Here is a 20309-nt window from a genome sequence, read left to right on the forward strand (position 1 = left end):
ACAGATTTCGATACTTAGGGAAATGTGTACATTAAAACCAAAGAAGAGATTAGGGACTTAAAACATTTTAGCAGTCGTTTTGTATCTGAACTGGGCCAAATTTGGGGAAGACAAATTGTTAAAGTTGTATGCCCAAACACGCGTGTAAAAGTTACTGTTACTTATGAGAACATAGCTAGGGGAAAACCGATTTTTCTTAGCTTTTCATTGTAACACATATTTAAACATTTGGGTAGGATGGGAATTGCGGACGTATTAGGTGTAATAAGACAATCATGTTAAAATCTGGACTTTAGTACTTTGTGAGATTTTAACTTAAGAAAACTGGTGACAGATTTTTTGGGGTGAAGTTTTTTGAGGAAAGCTTTATTAGATAAAGGCTTTTAAATGCTTGAGAGAAATGTAATACTTGTAAAGGTATTGTATACCAAGAAAATTTTAATAAAGGGTGTTACCTAAGGATTTTAAAAGCTTGTTTACTGCTTGGATTCATGTTTAATAGGTGACTCTTCACCATGTGACCTGGAGCATTGGAGGATGATTTAAGGATTTCTGGGTAGGAATCCGGTTAAAAACACAAAGATAAATAGTTTTAATTGGATACGTTTCTGTTCTTAGTTTTTTAATATCCTTTTAAAAAATGATTTGCTTTATCTGCACAGTCCTAAATAGTTGCTGGCATTTCCCTTATTTCAAGAATGTCTTTAAAAGTCCAATTTTTGGTGAAATTCAGTTATTTTAGAATTGTCTTTCGGTGTCCTTGAGGGCGGTTTTTGTATGAAGTAAGCTGTATTTTTTAAAAAATTAAAGTTATATTTCAGAATCCTGGTTCTTTTTTTTTTTAACATCTTTATTGGAGTATAATTGCTTTACAATGTTGTGTTACTTTCTGCTGTATAACAAAGTGAATCAGCTATACAGATACATATATCGCCATATCTCCTCCCTCTTGCATCTCCCTCCCTCCCACCCTCCCTATCCCTCCCCTCTAGGTGGTCACAAAGCACCGAGCTGATCTCCCTGTGCTATGCGGCTGCTTCCCACTAGCTAGCTATTTCACATTTGGTAGTGTATATATGTCCATGCCACGCTCTCACTTCTAAAGTTCAGTTTTTTGTAAAGTTCATTTTTGTTATTTGCACAGGTCTCTTATCTTCGAGTTAGATTTGCGATTAACAAGCTTAAACATCTTCAAACAGTTTAAACTGTTTAATTTTAACACATGGTTTTCTTAATTTGAGTCTGAAGTTCTTTGATGTTTTGATATTAGTAAGATTTCAGCTTTTTTAAAAGTAAGTTAATTACTGCCGTATTAAAGTTGGTGTTACAAGGTTGTCACTTTAAATAGGCCAGTTTTTCTTAGGCATTACAAGTATATAAACCAAATAATGCAGTCTTAACACAGATACGAATATGAGGATTTTGTTTCTTAAACCTTCCATACTTGTCTATAAACATTTCTGGTGTTGAAAGATAATTTATTTTCTTGTGCAGGTACTTATCCTATTTACAGAAGTAATTATCAGAGATTTGGGCCAGGTGTGACATCCAAAACCAATCTTCTCAGTGACCAGACGGTCCCCTTTTTATAGATACTGATAGGATCTTCATAATTTTAAGTGGAGGTTGGTTCTATCTCCTGGACTCAAGTTCTTTGTAGTTTCTAATTTAACAACCTTTGAATTCGTTGCGTTTCTAAGATAGGAAAATATTCCGTATTTTCTCATGTTTTTAAGACTTGTGGATACATATTTTAGACATCTGAATGCTTGTACCACATACGGCTTCGTCTAGCTTGCATTCACAGTTTAAGGCCATTTGTACTGACAGGTGTGATTAAGATAATAATTGTACTTATAATAGTGTAAATTGGTTTGTGACATATTAGATTTTTTGCTGTTCTTAAGAAAGCATAAAAATAGTCTGACTTGCTCCCATTGTCCCACCTTCTCACTCTTCCCTTTGATGAGTTTGTAAGAAGGAACTGATCAAGTACGCTCAGCCCCTTTCCTCTTTCTCTTTGGGCGCCTGCCCCCTGCAGAAAGCACTTTGCTTTTTCTGGAGGCCACCAGGGATAGACTCTGTCCCTTTCTGGAGGAGGACCATGGTTGTCCGGTGCTACCTGTGACTGCGTTAGGATAATTGTGGGGTGTGGTGTTAGGAAGCCCTGTTCCTCTAGGTTTAGATTATGCTTTCCAGTGTAGCTTTTCAGTAATAAAGGAGCTATTTAGATTACCATCAGCCTAACTCCTAATGTCTTCACTCCTGAATTCTGATGTGGTGGGAAAAAGGTTTCTTCAAACCCTATCATTTAGAAGCTAACGTTTAAATAGTGATTTTTATATTTAGCAATATAGATAGAAGACATTTTTTAAAGTTGCTTTTGCAGTGGAAAAGTGAATTTACAGAGAAATATTATTTTCATGCTTTTCCAGTGATACATTGTATAGAATTATTGTATAGGTAGGTGCATGGCATATGCTTTTTCTTCTCAGATTTTCATGTAGCAGTATGCTTAGAGACATAAGCTTAGTAATGTTTTTTCCCTAGTGACTTTTCCTTTCAGTAACTCAAAAGATCCAGCTTATTTATAAATGAGAAATTAAAGCTTGCCTAATTGAACACAAGTGTCAGCTTCCAAAGGGTCTTTTTTTTTTTGGCCATGCCGCGAGGCTTGCGGGGTCTTAGTTCCCCAACCAGGGATTGAATCCCGGCCCACAGCAGTGAAAGCGCTCAGTCCTAACCACTGGACCGCCAGGGAATTCCCACAGAGGGTCATTTTAATTCTTATTGAAATTGCAGAAGGTTTTGTTTCATTGACTTTTTAAATTTATTTTATTTTATCGTATTTATTTATTTATTTTTGGCTGCATTGGGTCTTCGTTGCTGTGCACAGGCTTTCTCTAGTTGCAGCGAGTGGGGGCTACTCTTCGTTGTGGTGCACATGCTTCTCATTGCAGTGGCTTCTCTTGTTGCGGAGCACGGGCTCTAGGCACGTAGTTGTGGCACACGGGCTTTAGAGCGCAGGCTCAGTAATTGTGGCGCAGGGCCTTAGTTGCTCCACGGCATGTGGGATCTTCCCAGACCAGGGATCGAACCCGTGTCCCCTGCATTGGCAGGCGGATTCTTAACCACTGCACCACCAGGGAAGTCCCTCATTGATTTTTCTTAAAATGAAAAGTTGTGTTTGGCCCTTGCCTGACTCATTTTTCTAAAGTGCATTAAAGAATTAAAAAGGGATAAGAACCTGCTGTATAAATAAATAAATAAAATTCAAAAATTCAAAAAAAAGAAGTTAAAAGGGATGGTTATTCAAGCATGTTGGCAAAAAGATAGTTTCTTTAGTATATACCACCTCTGCAAATATAGCTTCTGTAATCCCATCCATTTTCAGTTTACATATCACAGATTTTCACTTCTTATTCTCTTACTATTCTCTTATGGAGCGAGAAAAGATTATAGAGTACTAGAAAACATCTAGATTGTGTACACCTTATATATATATTCCAGAATTTCACTGTAGCTACCAAATACAAAAAGGGGGAAGAAGTGTGAAGGGAGAAGGGGTAGTTAGGGTGTCAGAATACTTTGACTGCAAATGGTACAGCAAAAGAAGGCAGCCATTTTCACCTCCCTAGGGTGATATGTATATTTGGGCCATAAAAATCTCCAAAAATCTGCTTCCTGGAAGGGATTTGGTGAAATTGACTGTAAAGTGACATTACAAAACCACGTATTCGATACCTGCCTAGGAAAATAAAACCACCAGAATACATAAAAAATAGTATGGGGGGGGGGGTTTAACTTTTTTCTTTTTTTCCTTTAGTCCCCCAGAAAAAAAGTTTGTAGAGAGACTAGTTTTAGAGAAATCTTTGTGGTTTCAGTTTTACTGGACATTTTATGTCAAGAGTAGCAAGTTCTAGATCTCAAGGTGGTAATCTCTGATTTTAGGCACTGTTTCTGAAAGAGATCAGCAGGAGATAGTCTTCACTAATGTATAAGATGGTTTTATTCATTCTCACGTTAAAAAAAGCTAAATAAATGGCAGAGGCAGGCTGACTCTAAGTACAGGTCTTTTGCTAAGCAGTCAAATGAGGCACATTGTTGGTAGAGAAAAATATGGACTATGGTATGACTTTGTTACATACCAACAAAGAATTGTATACAGGAAGGAGCTACTTGTGTCTTCCATTTTGGTGACCAGGTCATTTATTTAACATCTATGTAGTATTAGCACTTTTAGCATGATTTTATGCAAAACGTTGTACTTTATGTGGCAAAACCTGAGTCATTTGAAACCAATTTAACATAAACAGAATTAAGATTTGGAGTTTAGAGAAGGTGATAGCTCCAGGTTTTGCCTACAGATGTTTTCTTAGACCACCTTGCAGTTGAAATATAATTGATTGCTTTTCATCCAAAGGTGCCTTCATTTAATCTCTAAATTATTTGGCTCCTACACTGGCAAAAATAGGAGTATTCAAGGATCTTGCCAAAGATAAATTGTTAATTTTTATGGTAAGTCTGGTTGAGAAGATACTCATGGAGTATTACCTGACTTTCAGCCCATTTGTTACTCTGGGTATTCTAAGTTGTATCATTTCATCAAGCTAGACTACCAGAAACTTGCATTCATTTTTTGAGGTTTGCAGGCCTATCATGTGCCAGATTGTCCTTAGATGTTAGTGGTACAGTGATCCCTGTTCTTATAGTTTTACTGTAACTATAAGCTTATGTTTACAGTGGAGAGGAAGATGATTAAACTCACGTTTACACAGTGCAGTACACTAAGTGCCACTGGAGGTGGTGTTGCAAAAGTGCTCTGGACTTAGGTAGACACTGCAGGGGGTCAGGAAAAGCTTTCCAGAAGAGGTAAAGTTGACTATAAAAAGACTTAGAAAAGTTAATTTAGTCAAGAGATGGGTGAAGTAGTAGCATTTATCCAGAGGGTTTAGTATGTGTAGTGACCCAGATAGGGGAGAATGGCAGAGCTTAAAGTGGAGGTAAGGAGGAGAATTGAAAAGATTTGATTGGAGATACAGGTAGCAGCACACGAGATTAAAGGGCCTTTTTTTTTTTAATGTATTTATTTATTTGGTTGCGTTGGGTCTTCGTTGCTGTGCACCGGCTTTCTCTAGTTGCGGTGAGCAGGGGCTACTCTTCATTGCGGTGCGTGGGCTTCTCACTGTCATGGCTTCTCTTGTTGAGGAGCACGGGCTCTAGGCACGAGGACTTCAGTAGTTGTGGCACGTGGGCTCAGTAGTTTTGGTGCACCGGCTTAGTTGCTTCGTGGCATGTGGGATCTTCCCAGACCAGGGATCAAACACGTGTCCCCTGCATTGGTAGGCGGATTCTTAACCACTGCGCCACCAGGGAAATCCAGGGCCTTTTTTAATTTGAATAATTCTGAAGAAGACTTTGGAGATCCAAGATTACATCTTGGGAAGATTCAGACTATATTTTCCAGCAACCCTTAACATAATTACTGTGAATCGCTTTCCCTGGATTGTGTTAGAGGAGTTAGACACATGACTTTCCTTCAGGGATTGACTCTAAAAAAATGAGATTCTGAAACCTTGCATCTGCGAAGAGAGTTGTTGAGCATATTTTCTATTACAACTCTGTGTTCTCTATAATACCCCATATAAGAGATTTCTTTTAAAACTTAGTGTTAGAAATAAGGATGTCTCCAAGGAATTGGATAATGAAAATTTTTTGTAATGTGCTGTGTCACCCCCCCATCTTTGTGTCTTTCAGAAGTTAAAGTTCTTACTGTTTTTGTTATTTAGTATTTGCTTAGTTATTTTCCTAAGATTAGTTTTTGTTTTATTGTGTACATTTCCTATGAGTTACTTGGTGTGCCTTCTTCCAAAAATTTTTATTTAAATGAATATAGAGTAAATTTCATTTAGATTATACTCAAGACTATTTCTACCACAGAGACTTTTTATGGCATATAACTTAGTACTCCCTGAAACTGACATAGATTTGTTTTCTCTTTTCAGACACTGCAGTCTAGGTGTTTGGTTTTTGGTTGTTTTCTAAGCAACAACTTAGAATTTTTTTTTTTAAACTTTTATGTCTTTAGGAAATTGGTTTGGTCATATCACTTTAAAGTTATTGGGAAACAGATCACCAATTCAAGGCTTGTTCTTGAATATTTGAGGAACTTTTTAAAAAATCACAATTCATATTCATCACCTAAAAAATTTCCTCATATTTGTTTAATTCAAAGATTTGTACAGCTAATATTTTTCTTAGACTATTTATTATGCCTATCATGAACTAAACATTTTAAAACCTTTTAACCGTCATAGGTTGTGACTTTTCCTAGACAAAAGTTCAAGAAAGTTGAAATAGATAACTTGTTCATTTTTTTCTTGGAAATGACTAGAAATAGCTGCTTCTCAAAATAATCAGCTTTGTGTTAACATGCTTACAGAAAGTTACAATAATACTGGGTTAAAGTTAAGCAGATTTATTTATTTATGCATGCATGCATGTCGCACTGTGCTGCTTGTAGGATCTTAGTTCCTCAACCAGGGATGGAACCCAGGCCTTCAGCAGTGTAAGCGCAGAGTCATAACCACCGGACTGCCAGGAAATTCCCAGTTAAACAGTTTTAATTGTGGGACTTCTCAGAGCCTTTACTATGCTGTTATCACAGAGAATGAATTCCAGAATGACCATGTACTCAGCTTGCAAAAGAACAAGTGGGTGCTGGGGAGCAGCATATCTTAAATGTATTGGACGAGAAACCTCTTATTTTAAAGAACACTGTGCATTGGTGATTAAGGAACACACTTTGGAAAATTTTTGTCGGAAGAAAAAATCTTTTAAAAACTGCACTAAAGTCTGCTGCTTAAAGTGGTTTTTATTTTTTCCAGTTGTCTCAGACCATGAACTCAAATGATTTCCTTTAGTCCTCTGTTACAACCTAATTAACATTTCTTCAGTTATTTCTCCTTGGTGCCATACTGATTCTATTGATACTGTGTAACAATTGAAAATTACTAGGTAGCCATTCTAGACAAGTCTTCTGTTGTTGGGCATTCAGCCTAGTACTAAACTGAACTGAAAATAGCACAAGATTGCTTGTAGTCTATTGACTGTGATAAAGCTTCTAAATTATAATGTGTTTAAACTGTATTAATATAGGACCTTTTTTAAAAAAACTTTCATTTGCTAATGTCAACAAGCCTTACAACACAGAAATATAAAAAGATAAAACCAACACCTACCCCCTCTCCTACCAAAGTTAGATGTTTATTTTTTTCATACTCCACACAAATATATACATTGCCCCTCTTTTGTTAAACAAAACTGGGATCAGGTTACACACCTTAGGCAACTTGGTGTTTTTATTTAATATCATGGATATTTTATTGTATTAGTACATATAACTTTAATAACTTGTAATACTTAGTGTATGGCTTTTTATTTTGCTAACGCATTTTTGTCGAGTTTAGGTTGTTCATTTTCTGTTTTTGAACCACTGCAGGCAGTGCTGCAGCAAATACCATTATTCAGTTCATCTTTTTATGTTATTGTTTATGTAAGTTAAATTACCAGAAGAGAAATTACTGTGTCAAAGGATTATATATTGAGTCTTAAACAGAAAAAAATATGTTCACTCATTATGATGAGTTAATATTCTAGAAAGGACTTATATTACAGTTTCACATATTATCTATTTTAGTCTGCACAATAACCTTATGAGGAAGCATTGTTATTCTCATCTGTAAATGGGGAAACAGAACCAGAGAGTTCAAGTGGTCTGAGTTCATTCAGCTAGTTAGAGGCAAACATGGTACCATATTCTAGATCTTTTGGTTCTGGTTTCTGTTTCTGTTACACCATGATGAATGACACAAAATTTTTTAATTGGAAAACCATTAGGGTGCTTGTGAATATATCCCTTAGCTGTAGGTGGTATGGTGTATGTAAGGCTTTCAATCCTATCTGCACGGGGAAGCATTGCCTGGAGAGCTTAAAAATGCTAATAAAAATCTGTGCCTTTCTCCCTGCCCAGACTAATTCAAATAAGTCTTAGATAGGTGGGATCTTAGTGTTAGTAGTTTTCAAACCTTCTGTCTAGATTCTGATGTACTGTGAGGATTTGAGAACCAGTGACCTTAAAATTGAGGTGCTAATATCCCTGAGGAGTACATGAAGTGTTTCCAAAATGTTAGCACGTTTAGTTTCCTGAGGATCAATTTACAGATCCTCACTATGTGTACTGAGAAGGGCACATCTTTGATCCATCTCAGATTTTAATGTGGTGTATTTTACCCCGGATAATTAACCTTCAGGGCACCAGACTTGGAGTTAGCTTCCTCTAGTGATTAATTTTATGTATTCACATTGCTGTGTGAAACTGGAGTATTTTGGCTTCCATTGGGATTTTCTGAATTCGGGTCAGTGATAGTCTTGAGTGGTAGGGAGTGATGGTAAATTGTTTTTAAACCAGCTCACCTCTTCTTTCCTAACTTTTTGTCAAAGAATACTTACAAAGAACAATACTATGAAATACTTTGAAAGCTAGAAATACGTAAATCATGTTTGTTATAGCATACTGTCAAATATATTGTGTTTAAATGTATGATTTGGTTGGCTCCATTGTTTTTTTTAAACACTTTGCAGAAATATATCAAAGAGTAAGGTAGAACTAACTTAGATTTAAAAAACTAAGTGCTGACCACAGTGTAATTCCTTTAAATAAGGTGATGATAGAATATTTAGATCTACAAATTGGATTTTGATTTTTTTTAAACTCAAAGTCTCATGAAGGTGTGGCTAGAGATAGTTACTATAGTAGGTATTGGGTATATGTGTAAATTCCTTTATATCATCTTAAAAACCCTTAAAAGTTTACAGATAAGGGGTGGGATTGAACCTGGGCCCATGGCAGTGAGAGCACTGAGTCCTAACCACTGGACCGCCAGGGAATTCCAGAGAATATTTTTAAGTGATGCTTAATTTATTGAAAAGATGTTTTTCTGTTATGTTTGTTGATAAGTCATGATAACCTCTCTTATGTATAGGTGTATGTATATTTGAGTTCTACCATATAAGACTATTGATTTCCAAGTTAACTTGTTTATAGTGATTTTTAACGTGTATATATTTTAAATATTTTAAAAATATAAGTAACAAATGGCAAATATTCAGAGTATAGAACTATAAAATGTAAAATAAAAATCATGCATACCCTTTTCCTGATGTGACCACTGTTAATGGTTGTGTCACTCTTTCTGATTGTTTTCTGTTTTACAAAAGTGGAATGATAGAAACACTGTTTTCACCTTGCCTTTTCACTTAGTATCCTAGAATTTTTTCCATGTATGCGTAAATGTGTCCATTTCATGCTTTTTAATGGGTGTATAGTTGATAATATTATCATTTTCCCTCTCTCCCTATTACAGTATTTAGTATCCTTCTTTTGGTCTCCTTCCTCATGACTGTTAACATTTCACAGAACACTGGCATAACCAGAAAGTGCAAAATTGTGGTTCATGTTTTTTCTATCATAATTCTGATTGAGAGAAGTTTTAAAGTCTGATGGATAAGATGATATTAATACATTGAAAAATATAAATTAAATGCCATGAGAATTGAGAAAAAGATGACTTGGAGGAGGTTTTAATGGAGAAAGTGGCATTTGAGCCAAACTTTAAGGGATTTGTAGGATCTGCACATGAAGAGATAAATGGCAAAGAGCTGTCCAGGGGACTGGAATAGTTTAGCAAAAGGAAGGTTGGGGAACAGAGTGATGGTTTATGCTTGGTTGGTATAGAAAAGAGCATGGAGCTTTTGAAGTCTTGATGGTGTTGAATCCTCTGCCATTTTAGTAGGTTTGTCTATTACGGTAGGGAAATTGACCACAATTTCCTTATTTGTAAAGTAGGTATACAATACCTACTTTGCTGAATTGTAATGAGAATTAAATATAATGTTCCTAGTATCATCTCTGGCATAAAATCAAGTGCTCAGTACATTCTCTTGTTCTCTTTGGGGGATGGTGTCTGATAGAAATTAGTGCAAGAAGGTTTATGCTCATTTGGAAATCAGTTTTGTTTTGTTTTTTTAAATTTCATATACTACTTGTCAAAAATATGGTTGAAATAATAAGTGATGTTAGGTTTAAACAACAGCTTGGACCATAAGTCAGTTAACTTTCTGGAGAGTAACCCACTTTATAAGTTGCAGTTTATAAATGTTTTGTTTAAAAGTGTGTGTGTGTGTGTGTGCGTGTGTGTGTGTGTGGTGGAGGGGGTGTCCAAATTGTACCTATCCTTCAGGGCCCAGCTTAAATACCACCTGCTTCACATGGCTGCTTGTCATATTGTTATTTTGTTAAACTTATGGAAATTTTCAAGCACAAGTAGAATAGTACAGTACACCCTTGGAGATCTATCATCCATATTCAACAGTGTGTGAAATCTTTATACCCATATTTTACTTTTTTGAATATTTCAAAGCAAATCCCAGACAGTAGCCAGTTTAAGCATAAATTCTCTTACTGATGAGAACTTATTAAAAAATGCAATCTTCTTGCTATTATCACAGCTAACAAAATTCCTTAATATCATCTAATACCCATTCTATATCTAGAATTCCCTGATTTTCTAAAAAGTTTTTTTATAGTTGGTTTGTTAGAATCAGGAGTCAAGCAAGGTTTATACAATGTATTTGACTTTTAAGTCTTTTAGTGTATATAATAGTTCTCCCTCTCCTCCTCTTTTAAAAATTTCATTGATAGTGAAATGAGGTGAATTTTTTCTTTTTTCCGTATTCTAGATTGGGCGATTGCTTCCTTGTGTTATCTATTGACTTTGCTCTCTCTCTCTCTCTCTCATATTTCTGATAAATCAGTATTTAGATCTAGCAGCTTTATTATTAGATTGATGTTTACTGGGGGGTTTTTTTAGGCAGTAATTCTTCATTGGTGGTACTGTTTTGTATTACATTATGTCATGAGGCATATAATGTCTGCTTGTTCCACTTTTAGGGTGATGGCATATTAAATTACATATAAGAACATTAATTTAGAAATACTGCTTTTGGGGGACTCACTTCATGATATATCTTGGACATTTCACATGTATCTTGGACGCATTAGAGCCACTTTGCATTATCTAATAATTATCTTCATTTCCATCTAAGTTATTTGACCTACCTCTCTCAGGTGATATGTAAAAGCATGAAAAACTAGCATTGATTGAGGTTGTTTTAGTGTGTAGATCTTCTCTAAACAGTATTTTGTTTTTCAAAGAAAAAAAAGAATTTCCATAAGCAGTATTTTATTTCTTAAACTAAACCAATTGAGAGAATGCCTTGTAATACAAGAGACTTTGTAAGGACTCAAATATATGGTGATTCGCCTTTGAGAGAATTTCTAAGGGAAAAAAAAAACCTTGTCTTATATTTGCATTAAGTAAGTATATATTTACCCTATTTAATCTCCTTGAGAAATATGATATCTGAGATTGATCTCAAAGAGCTAAAGTATTCTTGCACATAAATATTTGGTTAACTTTTATTTAATGTCTTAATGCCGGTGCTGAAACAATCTTAATTTCTAATCTTAGTTAGAAGATTTGAGCTAGAGTCTTTGAAGATTTCTGGTTTCTGGGAGTCTGTATATTGATAACACATTTTTTTTGCCAAGTTTTATTCAAAATGTAAAATTTGACTTTTCCTTAATATAGTCAAGTCAGTTATACAGTACTGTTCTTAATGCTGGTAAAACAAGTATGTAATTCCCCCATGAAGTACGTGGACAAATGAGTAGCAAATATCAAAAAAATATTTATGGTTCCTGGCTTAGTTACCACCTGAGTGACTTGTCCAACACCACTAGAAAAGTGTGTGATTCAATTTGTACCCCCAGATAAATAACAGATTACTAGGTGTTGATGGTGGTTCCTAGAGACTTCTAATATTAAGTCTGTGAAGGCTAATGGTCTGCCAGAAATACTTACACCTGGATTTACGTTTACCTTTGTCATATGGATAAGAAAAGGTATTGCTAAACAAATGAATTTTGTTGGAAAATTTGCATAAGTGATTTACTATGCTGAAGAGACTAAGGTATTCTTAAGGACTTTAGTACCTGTTTTCAATGGATACCACTAATGCTCAATGATTATGTTCACTAAAAACAGTCCAAAGAGTATGACTACTAAGAATATTTTATAAGCAGCTTAAGTTACTCTTTGTGTGTATTGACTTATGTGAATCAATTAAGTTTTCATGTAATTTTTAAAAAAATATTTATTTATTAGGGTGCGCCAGGTCTTTGTTGCTGCATGTGGGATCTTTTAGCTGGGACATACAGGCTTCTTAGTTGCAGCATGCAGACTCTTCAGTTGTGGCACGCTTGAGGGATCTAGTTCCTGGACCAAGGATTGAACCCAGGCCCCCTGCATTGGGAGCATGGAGTCTTACCCAGTGGACCACCAGGGAAGTCCCAGTTTTCATGTAATTTTGTTGTTTTTGTAATGAATGCATGAGGTAGCAGCAGCCTCTAGGTATTAGAGGACCAGTTTGGAGAAGTAGCGCCAATGGGAAGTTGCACTCATTTTATGTTTGGTAAATGTTTTCAGTTGTACAAAAAGTCTGAGGAAAAGTCTTGTTTATGTCTCTATAAAATGAGCATTGTGTATTCATATATATGAAGGCATTTATAAACAGTCACTATCCAAATATTAGATGATTTCATGATCTGAATTTACATTTCATAAAATATAGAACGATTTTTTTCATTCAGTATATATTGAGCATTTTGCTGGCTAAGACACAGTTCCTAGCCCCTTTAACTCCAGAGTTTAATTACTACTATGGCTTTAAAATAGAACTAATTATAAAACTATAAAAATGTAATTGGTGTTATATGCTGGTGCTTTAATACCATTTATTGTAGCTTTAAATGGTTTTTGCCCCCCAACCTATTTTTTATGGTAGGCATATGGTAAGGAATTGGATCAGATGTTACCTAAGAAAATAATGCATATTCTTGGTTCATTACACCAACTATTTGTAAACCTTTTGGCTTACGCATTAGTAAATATGAAAACCCACAAAACTTAACCAAGTTGTTATTTGAAGTACTTGATCTGTTTTTCTCACATAATTAGTAATGTTGTCTACAGAAAAATTAACTAATACTGTTAAATTTTAGAACTTAATAAGACACTCTTCTTTTGCTAAGAAACATCATAACCTCAAAAACTATTAACTTTTGTTTGTTTGTTTGTTTGTTTGCGGTACGCGGGCCTCTCACTGTTGTGGCCTCTCCCGTTGCGGACGCGCAGGCTCAGCGGCCATGGCTCACGGGCCCAGCCACTCCGCGGCATGTGGGATATTCCCGGACTGGTGCACGAACCCATGTTCCCTGCATCAGCAGGCGGACTCTCAACCACTGCGCCACCAGGGAAGCCCCAAAAACTATTAACTTTTTAATTTAAATTTACCTCAAGATTACACATGGTCTTGTCCATAGAAAAGTTTCTATTATGTATTTTCTATATTAGCAAATTCTAATTGTTTAAGGAAATAATATTGGAAAACTTCATGGCTTAATAATGCAGACCAAAAAAAAAAATGAAGACAGACTTTATACCCCCAAGCAGTATAGTGTGTACTATAATTCTGGGATACATTTTCTTCAAGGGAACTAGTCAGGTCAGTATTATATAACTGATAGCTAGATACTCCATTGCTTGTTGAAAGAAGAGATTGTTCTCTTTCTTCCTTAGATCTAACCACGCAGGGGAGAGTTGTTAAATTATGTCCAGATTCTTTTCCCTTGCCATCAGGTGACACCAGCGCAGAAATTTTAAGAGTCCTTAGTGGCATATGTGTGACCCCCACCCCTGCAGTTTCATTATGGTTAATATGAAGGTCATTGCAGAAGAATCGAAAGTGTTTATTTTCTTTGTATCTCATTGTTTTGCCTACTTTCTCCTCCATTTGCGTTCTCATAGTTGAAATAAATAACACCTTAAACTGAAAAGCTGAGCTTGAGTCTTGCTTTGTGAGTTTTGTTTTGTCTTTTTTTGTGTGTGTGTGATACGCGGGCCTCTCACTGTTGCGGCTTCTCCCGTTGCGGAGCACAGGCTCCGGATGCGCAGGCTCAGCGGCCATGGCTGATGGGTCTAGCCGCTCCGTGGGATGTGGGATCTTCCCGGACCGGGGCACGAACCCATGTCCCCTGCATCGGCAGGCGGACTCTCAACCACTGCGCCACGAGGGAAGCCCCTATCTTGTTTTTAAAGTCTTTTCCCCATAACCCACCCTGGTCATTGAAAGAAAATAATAAAATAACCTCCATTAAACGTAATATGAAATTCCCGTTCATTATTAAAATAAAAAATGTACATGGTGAGAGTATAAATGAAAAGGTTGAAAGCAAAGCCCTGATGCTTAACTTTGGGTCTGCTCGAGTTTGAGAGTGAATTATCTGCATTTGATTTTTTGTGGAACAGTCGAGAGTAAATGCACGAGAGCAGAGGTCAGCAAACTTTGGCCTACAGGCCAGATCTGGCCCACCAACTGTTTTTGTTTGAACTGCTCTCTAGAATTGACTTTTAGAATTTTTAATGGTTGGGGGAAAAAATCAAAAGAAAAATAATATTTTGTGACACATGAAAAAATATGGAATTCAGACTTCACTGTTCATAAATAAAGTTTTATTAGGACACATTCGTGCTCACTCATTTTCTTATTGTCTATGGCTGCTTTTGTGCTACAGATGCACAGTTGAGAAGTTGAGGGACCATATGGCCTGTAAAGTCTAAAATGTATACTGTCTGGCTCTTTACAGAATAAGTTTGTTGACCCCTGCACTAGGGCATGATTCACCACAAAAGTATGTGGATCCATATAGCTAAGATACCTCTCGCATATATCCAGAGTTTCTTTACCTTATTACCTTATCTGTTTGGACCACGGATGAAAATGTAGAAGTAAGCAAAGAAGAGGCTTTGGTAAAGCTCTGATGCTTTTATTCCTGAGAAGATTTCTTTTTTTTTTTTTTCAGTTTCTCGAATTTATTGTTCTGTCCCTCTCTTTGTCTCTCTTTGTACCAATACCATATTGTTTTGATCTCTTTAGTTTTATCATAATTTCAGTTCATGTTATACAGTCATCTTTTAAAACATCAACTTTATCGAGGTCTAATTTACATACACTAAAAAGTATATGGTTCACCAATACCAATCAATCTATACACTAATGTAACAACCCCAGAATTAATATACAGAAGTACTTCTTTTCAGGTAATCCTCTCTGCTTCCCAACCCCAAGCAACCACTGATTTGCTTTTTGGTACTACTGATTCATTTTGGAATCACACAATACGCATTCTTTTGTGTGAAGGTTTTTATTCCACATTTGAAGATTCATCCCTGTTGTGGCACTGTTCGCTCCTTTTTATCAATGAGCAGTACACCATCGTATGGCATAACAGTGTGTTTATCCAGTCATCTGTGTAGAGGCGTTTCTGTCATTTCCATTATAAAGATGCTCTAAATAGGTACAGGACTTTATGTGGGCATAGTCTTCATTTCTCTTAGGTAAATGCCTTGGATGCACATAGCTTGATCACATGGTAAGTGCATGTTTAACTGAATAAGACACTGCCTGAGAAGATTTCTTAAGTCTACTCCTTTTTTCCTAATAAAAATCTCCTTTCTTTCATTCATAGATTATACAGATTTATTGTAATAAACTAAAAATTATGATATTTTTAATAGCTACACTATACTTTATAGATGTGTTATATCACTTAAATATTGTGAGGCAGTTATGCAGCTTATAATTTCAGGATCTGCAAGCAACACTGTTACAAACATCTTTGTACATAAAACTTTTTTGTATTTAGGTTTTCTTTTTAGGATTGATTTTCAAAGTTAGGGAGATGGGCTCAAGATGTACGAACCTGTATATATGATGCCAAATTGCTTTCCTAAGAAAGGATTGTAACTTTAGAATGTGTTTTTGTGTTTGTTGGAGGTAGTTTCCTTCTTAGAGCTTATTTACTCTTACAAGTCTACCACTCTCATCTGAGGCTACAGATTACTACAAATTAAAAGCAACCTAATTAGAAAGGTCAGAAGGGATACTGTATGTTCAAGTCAAGTGATATTTAACCTGACAAGGCAGGAGGCTGAAATACTAACAGAAGCATACAAGAAACACAAAACATTGAGCACCCCAAGAGTCTCAGGAAGTATCAGTTCTTTCTCGAGTAGTATGTAATGATCTTAATAGTAACTAGTTATTTGTTTAGCACTTTTTATTAATTGCTCACAAAACACTTTTGGATACATTATCTAGTTTGATCTTCACAACAGATAAGTAAGATTTAGAGGTTGGACAACGGGCAAAAGTTAAAACTCGAACTCTCATATTCTGAATTAAAATCACATACTCTTTGTACTCTACCACATTATCTTAGATATAAAATTTGTCCATTATTCTTTCTTCAGGATTGCAGAATAATGAATCCATTTTAGAACTATTTCCATCCTAAATAATAAGAATCTTATGTTTTTGGCCCTAGTGGAATAATTCTTAATAAGGACAGTCTGTCCTCAGAGGATACAGGTAAATAAGATGTCACATGGGAGATTTTTTTTTTAATGACTGTAATTGGTGTGATCTTTGTATGTTGAGCCCAGATTTCAGGGCTTAATATCATTTAGTGTGTGTTCATAAATTGAATTATGAACTCAAAATTATATGGCTGCATTGTCAAGTTGGTAGGATTTAAATTTGAAGCATTCTTAAGAAATTAGAACACCTCTTTAGGTGATTGAAAGTATCAATACATGATTCCTGATAACATGTCAGCAGTATCTCAAAGCTTTCAAAGGATTGGCCATTAGGTTTGGGAAGCAGTTGATGCTTGGAAGAAGTTGAGGCTGTAATGGGATGGGAAATCTAGAAAATACAAGGTCTATAAAATGTAAGGTTTAAAGAAAGTGAAATCACAAATGTAAATCATCTTAAGAAAAAGAATATAAAGGACATCGAGTCTAGGGCAATATGGAGACCCTAGGAATTATTTAAATAGAAAAATAAAATGGACGCTGCCCAAATTTAGGAAATTTTAAAGAAACAAGGGAACTCAAAGATGGTTTGAGCAGACCATACTAGACATTAGAATGAATTGTGTCACGTGAGATGTAGAACTTTGATTGCGTGACTGAGAAGTGTAGGACACATTTGGACTAAGATTCCTTTACTTAATCAGATAATTGGGGGCCCCTCCAAACTATATATGTATTTAAGGATGTGCAGTTGTTCCTCAGTATCTGCAGGGTATTGGTTCCAGGTGCCTCCCCAGCCCAATACCAAAATCTGAGGATGTTCACGTTCCTTGTATAAAATGGTGTAGCATTTGCATATAACCTGTGTGCATACTAGGGTATACTTTAAATCATTTCTAGATTACTTATAATACCTAATACAATGTAAATGCTTTGTAAATAGTTGTAAATACAATGTCAGTGCTATGTATTGATAAATAATTACCAGCCCTCAGGGAATTTAATTCCCTGCTTTTTGGAACTTTCTGGAATTTTTTTTTTTAATACTTTTGATCCCTGATTGGTGAAACCTGCCAATGTGGAACTCATGGATATAGAGGGCCAACTGTATAATGTTGTGTGATAAACGAGTATTTTGATCTCAAACTGAGTTTTGTTTTATATCACTAGGTGTCATGATGGTATGGCTAGAGATATTTTTTATAGTAGGTATTGGTTGTACATGTAAATTGGTTCATCTACATATGTTATCAAACTCATAATAAAATTTTTGCTTTACATGGGCTTATGTGTTTTGAAGAAATTGAGAGGAAAAACTAGTCCTTTGTACTTATGCACATACTTAGCATTTCTGGTGCTCTTAATTCCTTCCTGATTTGAGTTTCCATCTGGTACCCTTTTCCTTTAGCCTAAGAATTTTTTTAAGGGATTTTCTGAGATGGAAGTCTGTTTAACAAATTTTATTTTCCTTTTATCTAAAAATGTCTTTTAGCCTTTATTCTTGAAGGAGATTTCCATCAGATAAAAATTCTAGGTTAGCGTTTTTCTTCTTTCAGCCCTCTAAAGTCTGTCCTTTTTATTCTGGTCCCCATTGTTTCTAGTGCGAAGTCAGTGGTCACTCATCATTTTTCCCCTTTTTGTAATGTTTTTCCTCTCGCTGCTCTCAGGATTTTCTCTTTGATTTTCAGCACTTTTATTATGATGTGCGTAGATGTGGGGTCTCGTTTTTGTTTTTCCTGTTTATCTTGCCTGGGGTTTGCTGAGCATCTTTTTTTTGCGGTACGCGGGCCTCTCACTGTTCCGGCCTCTCCCGTTGCAGAGCACAGGCTCCAGACGCGCAGGCTCAGCGGCCATGGCTCATGGGCCTAGCCGCTCCGCGGCATGTGGGATCTTCCCGGACCGGGGCACGAACCCGTGTCCCTTGCATCGGCAGGCGGACTCTCAACCACTGCGCCACCAGGGAAGCCCCTCACTGAGCATCTTGAATCCGTAGATTTTGCTTTCATCAAGTTTAGGGGAATTTCTGGCCCTTGTTTTTATTAATTGATTGCGACGTTGGGTCTTCGTTGCTGCGCGCTGGCTTTCTCTAGTTGCATCAAGCGGGAGCTACTCTTTGTTGCGTTGGCAGGCTTCTCATTGCGGTGGCTTCTCTTGTTGCGGAGCACAGGCTCTAGGCACGCGGGCTTCGGTAGTTATGGCTCGCAGACTCTAGAGCGCAGTCTAAGGAGCTGTGGCGCACGGGCTTAATTGCTCCGCGGCATTTGGGATCTTCCCAGACCAGGGATCGAACCCTTGTCTCTTGCATTGGCAGGCAGATTCCCAACCACTGCACCACCATGGAAGTCCTGTGTTATTTGTAGATTTTTTTGATGACAGCCATTCTGATAGTTGTGAGGTGATATCTCTGTTGTTTTGATTTGCATTTTTCTAATAATTAGTGATGTTGAGCATCTTTTCATGTGCCTGTTAGACATCTGTATTTCTTCTCAGGAAAAATGTCTATTCTGGTCTTCTGCCCATTTTTTGATTGGGGTGTGTGTTTTTTTTTGGCTGGGGGTGGGTTTTTTTTTTTTAATTGAGTTGTATTGGCTGTTTATTTTGGATATTAACCCCTTGTTAGTCATATCATTTGCAATTATTTTCTCCCATTCTGTTGGTTGTCTTTTCAGTTTATTGATGATTTCTTTTGCTATGCAAAAGCTTTTAAGTTTAATTAGGTCCCGTTTGTTTATTTTTGCTTTTACTTTGTCTTAGGAGACAGATCCAAAAAATATTGCTGCGATTTATGTCAGAAGTGTTCTACCTCTGTTCTCTTCCAAGAGTTTTATGATTTCAAGTCTTACATTTAGGTCTTTAATCCATTTTGAGCTTTTTTTTTTAATATGGCATGAGATAATGTTCTAATCTCATTGTTTTATAATACATGTAGCTGTCCAGTTTTCCCAGCACCACTTGCTGAAGAGACTGTCTTCTTTCCATGTATACTCTTGCCTCCTTTGTTATATAGATTAATTGACCGTAAGTGCATGGGTTTATTTATGGGCTCTCTTCTGTTCCATTGATATATGTGTTTGTGCCATTTCCATGCTGTTTTGATTATTGTAGGGAAAGGAATTATTCTTAAGGAAACCTCTGAATATTATAATTACTCTCACAGCAGATTATATGTTGCTTTGAGGTAGAACTGGATCACCACTTTAAAAAATTTTTTTATCATTGTTATAAGATCCACAAATAATGAAATTCTGAGAAATTTTGAGAAATCTTAAAGAAGTAGTGCAAAGTAATAATTTTGTAATAGGAATTACAACATTTTTTTTTAAAAGAAGATAACTGGGGATTTCCCTGGAGGTCCAGTGGTTAAGACTCCACGCTTCCACGGCAGGGAGCAGGTATCCAATCCCTAGTCCGGGAACTAAGATCCCGCGTGCGGCGCAGCATGGCCAAAAAAAAAAAAAAAAAAGGTAACTGTATTTTAGTACGTGAGCTCACTTCTTTTCTTTTGCGCAGGAAACTAGTAGGGGTTTCTTTTGGCACACAGAATAATCCAGGAACCGTTGACCCCAGGTTTCCCACAAATTTTAGTGTAGATTACTGTGGTGCTCTATTTAGGAAAACCTGTCTTTATAGAGAAATGGATTCTTGTCCATCTCAGCTCATGCTGTAACATCAGTAATAGCAGCAGTGTAATATAAAAATAGTTGATGCAGTCTGTTGTTCAAATTTTTCTTTCTACTAATGTTTCTTTTTGTT

General features: G+C 36.2%; 1 protein-coding gene across 8 annotated transcripts in view; it reads left to right on the top strand.

Annotated features, from left to right (window-relative positions):
• PUM2 (pumilio RNA binding family member 2) overlaps nt 1-20309 on the top strand; it is a 92577-nt gene that overhangs the window by 923 nt on the left and 71345 nt on the right. The gene's annotated exons all lie outside the window — the stretch shown is intronic.

Source organism: Pseudorca crassidens, chromosome 14 (assembly GCF_039906515.1).
Source record: "Pseudorca crassidens isolate mPseCra1 chromosome 14, mPseCra1.hap1, whole genome shotgun sequence".
In the NCBI taxonomy this organism is placed as follows: Eukaryota; Metazoa; Chordata; class Mammalia; order Artiodactyla; family Delphinidae; genus Pseudorca; species Pseudorca crassidens.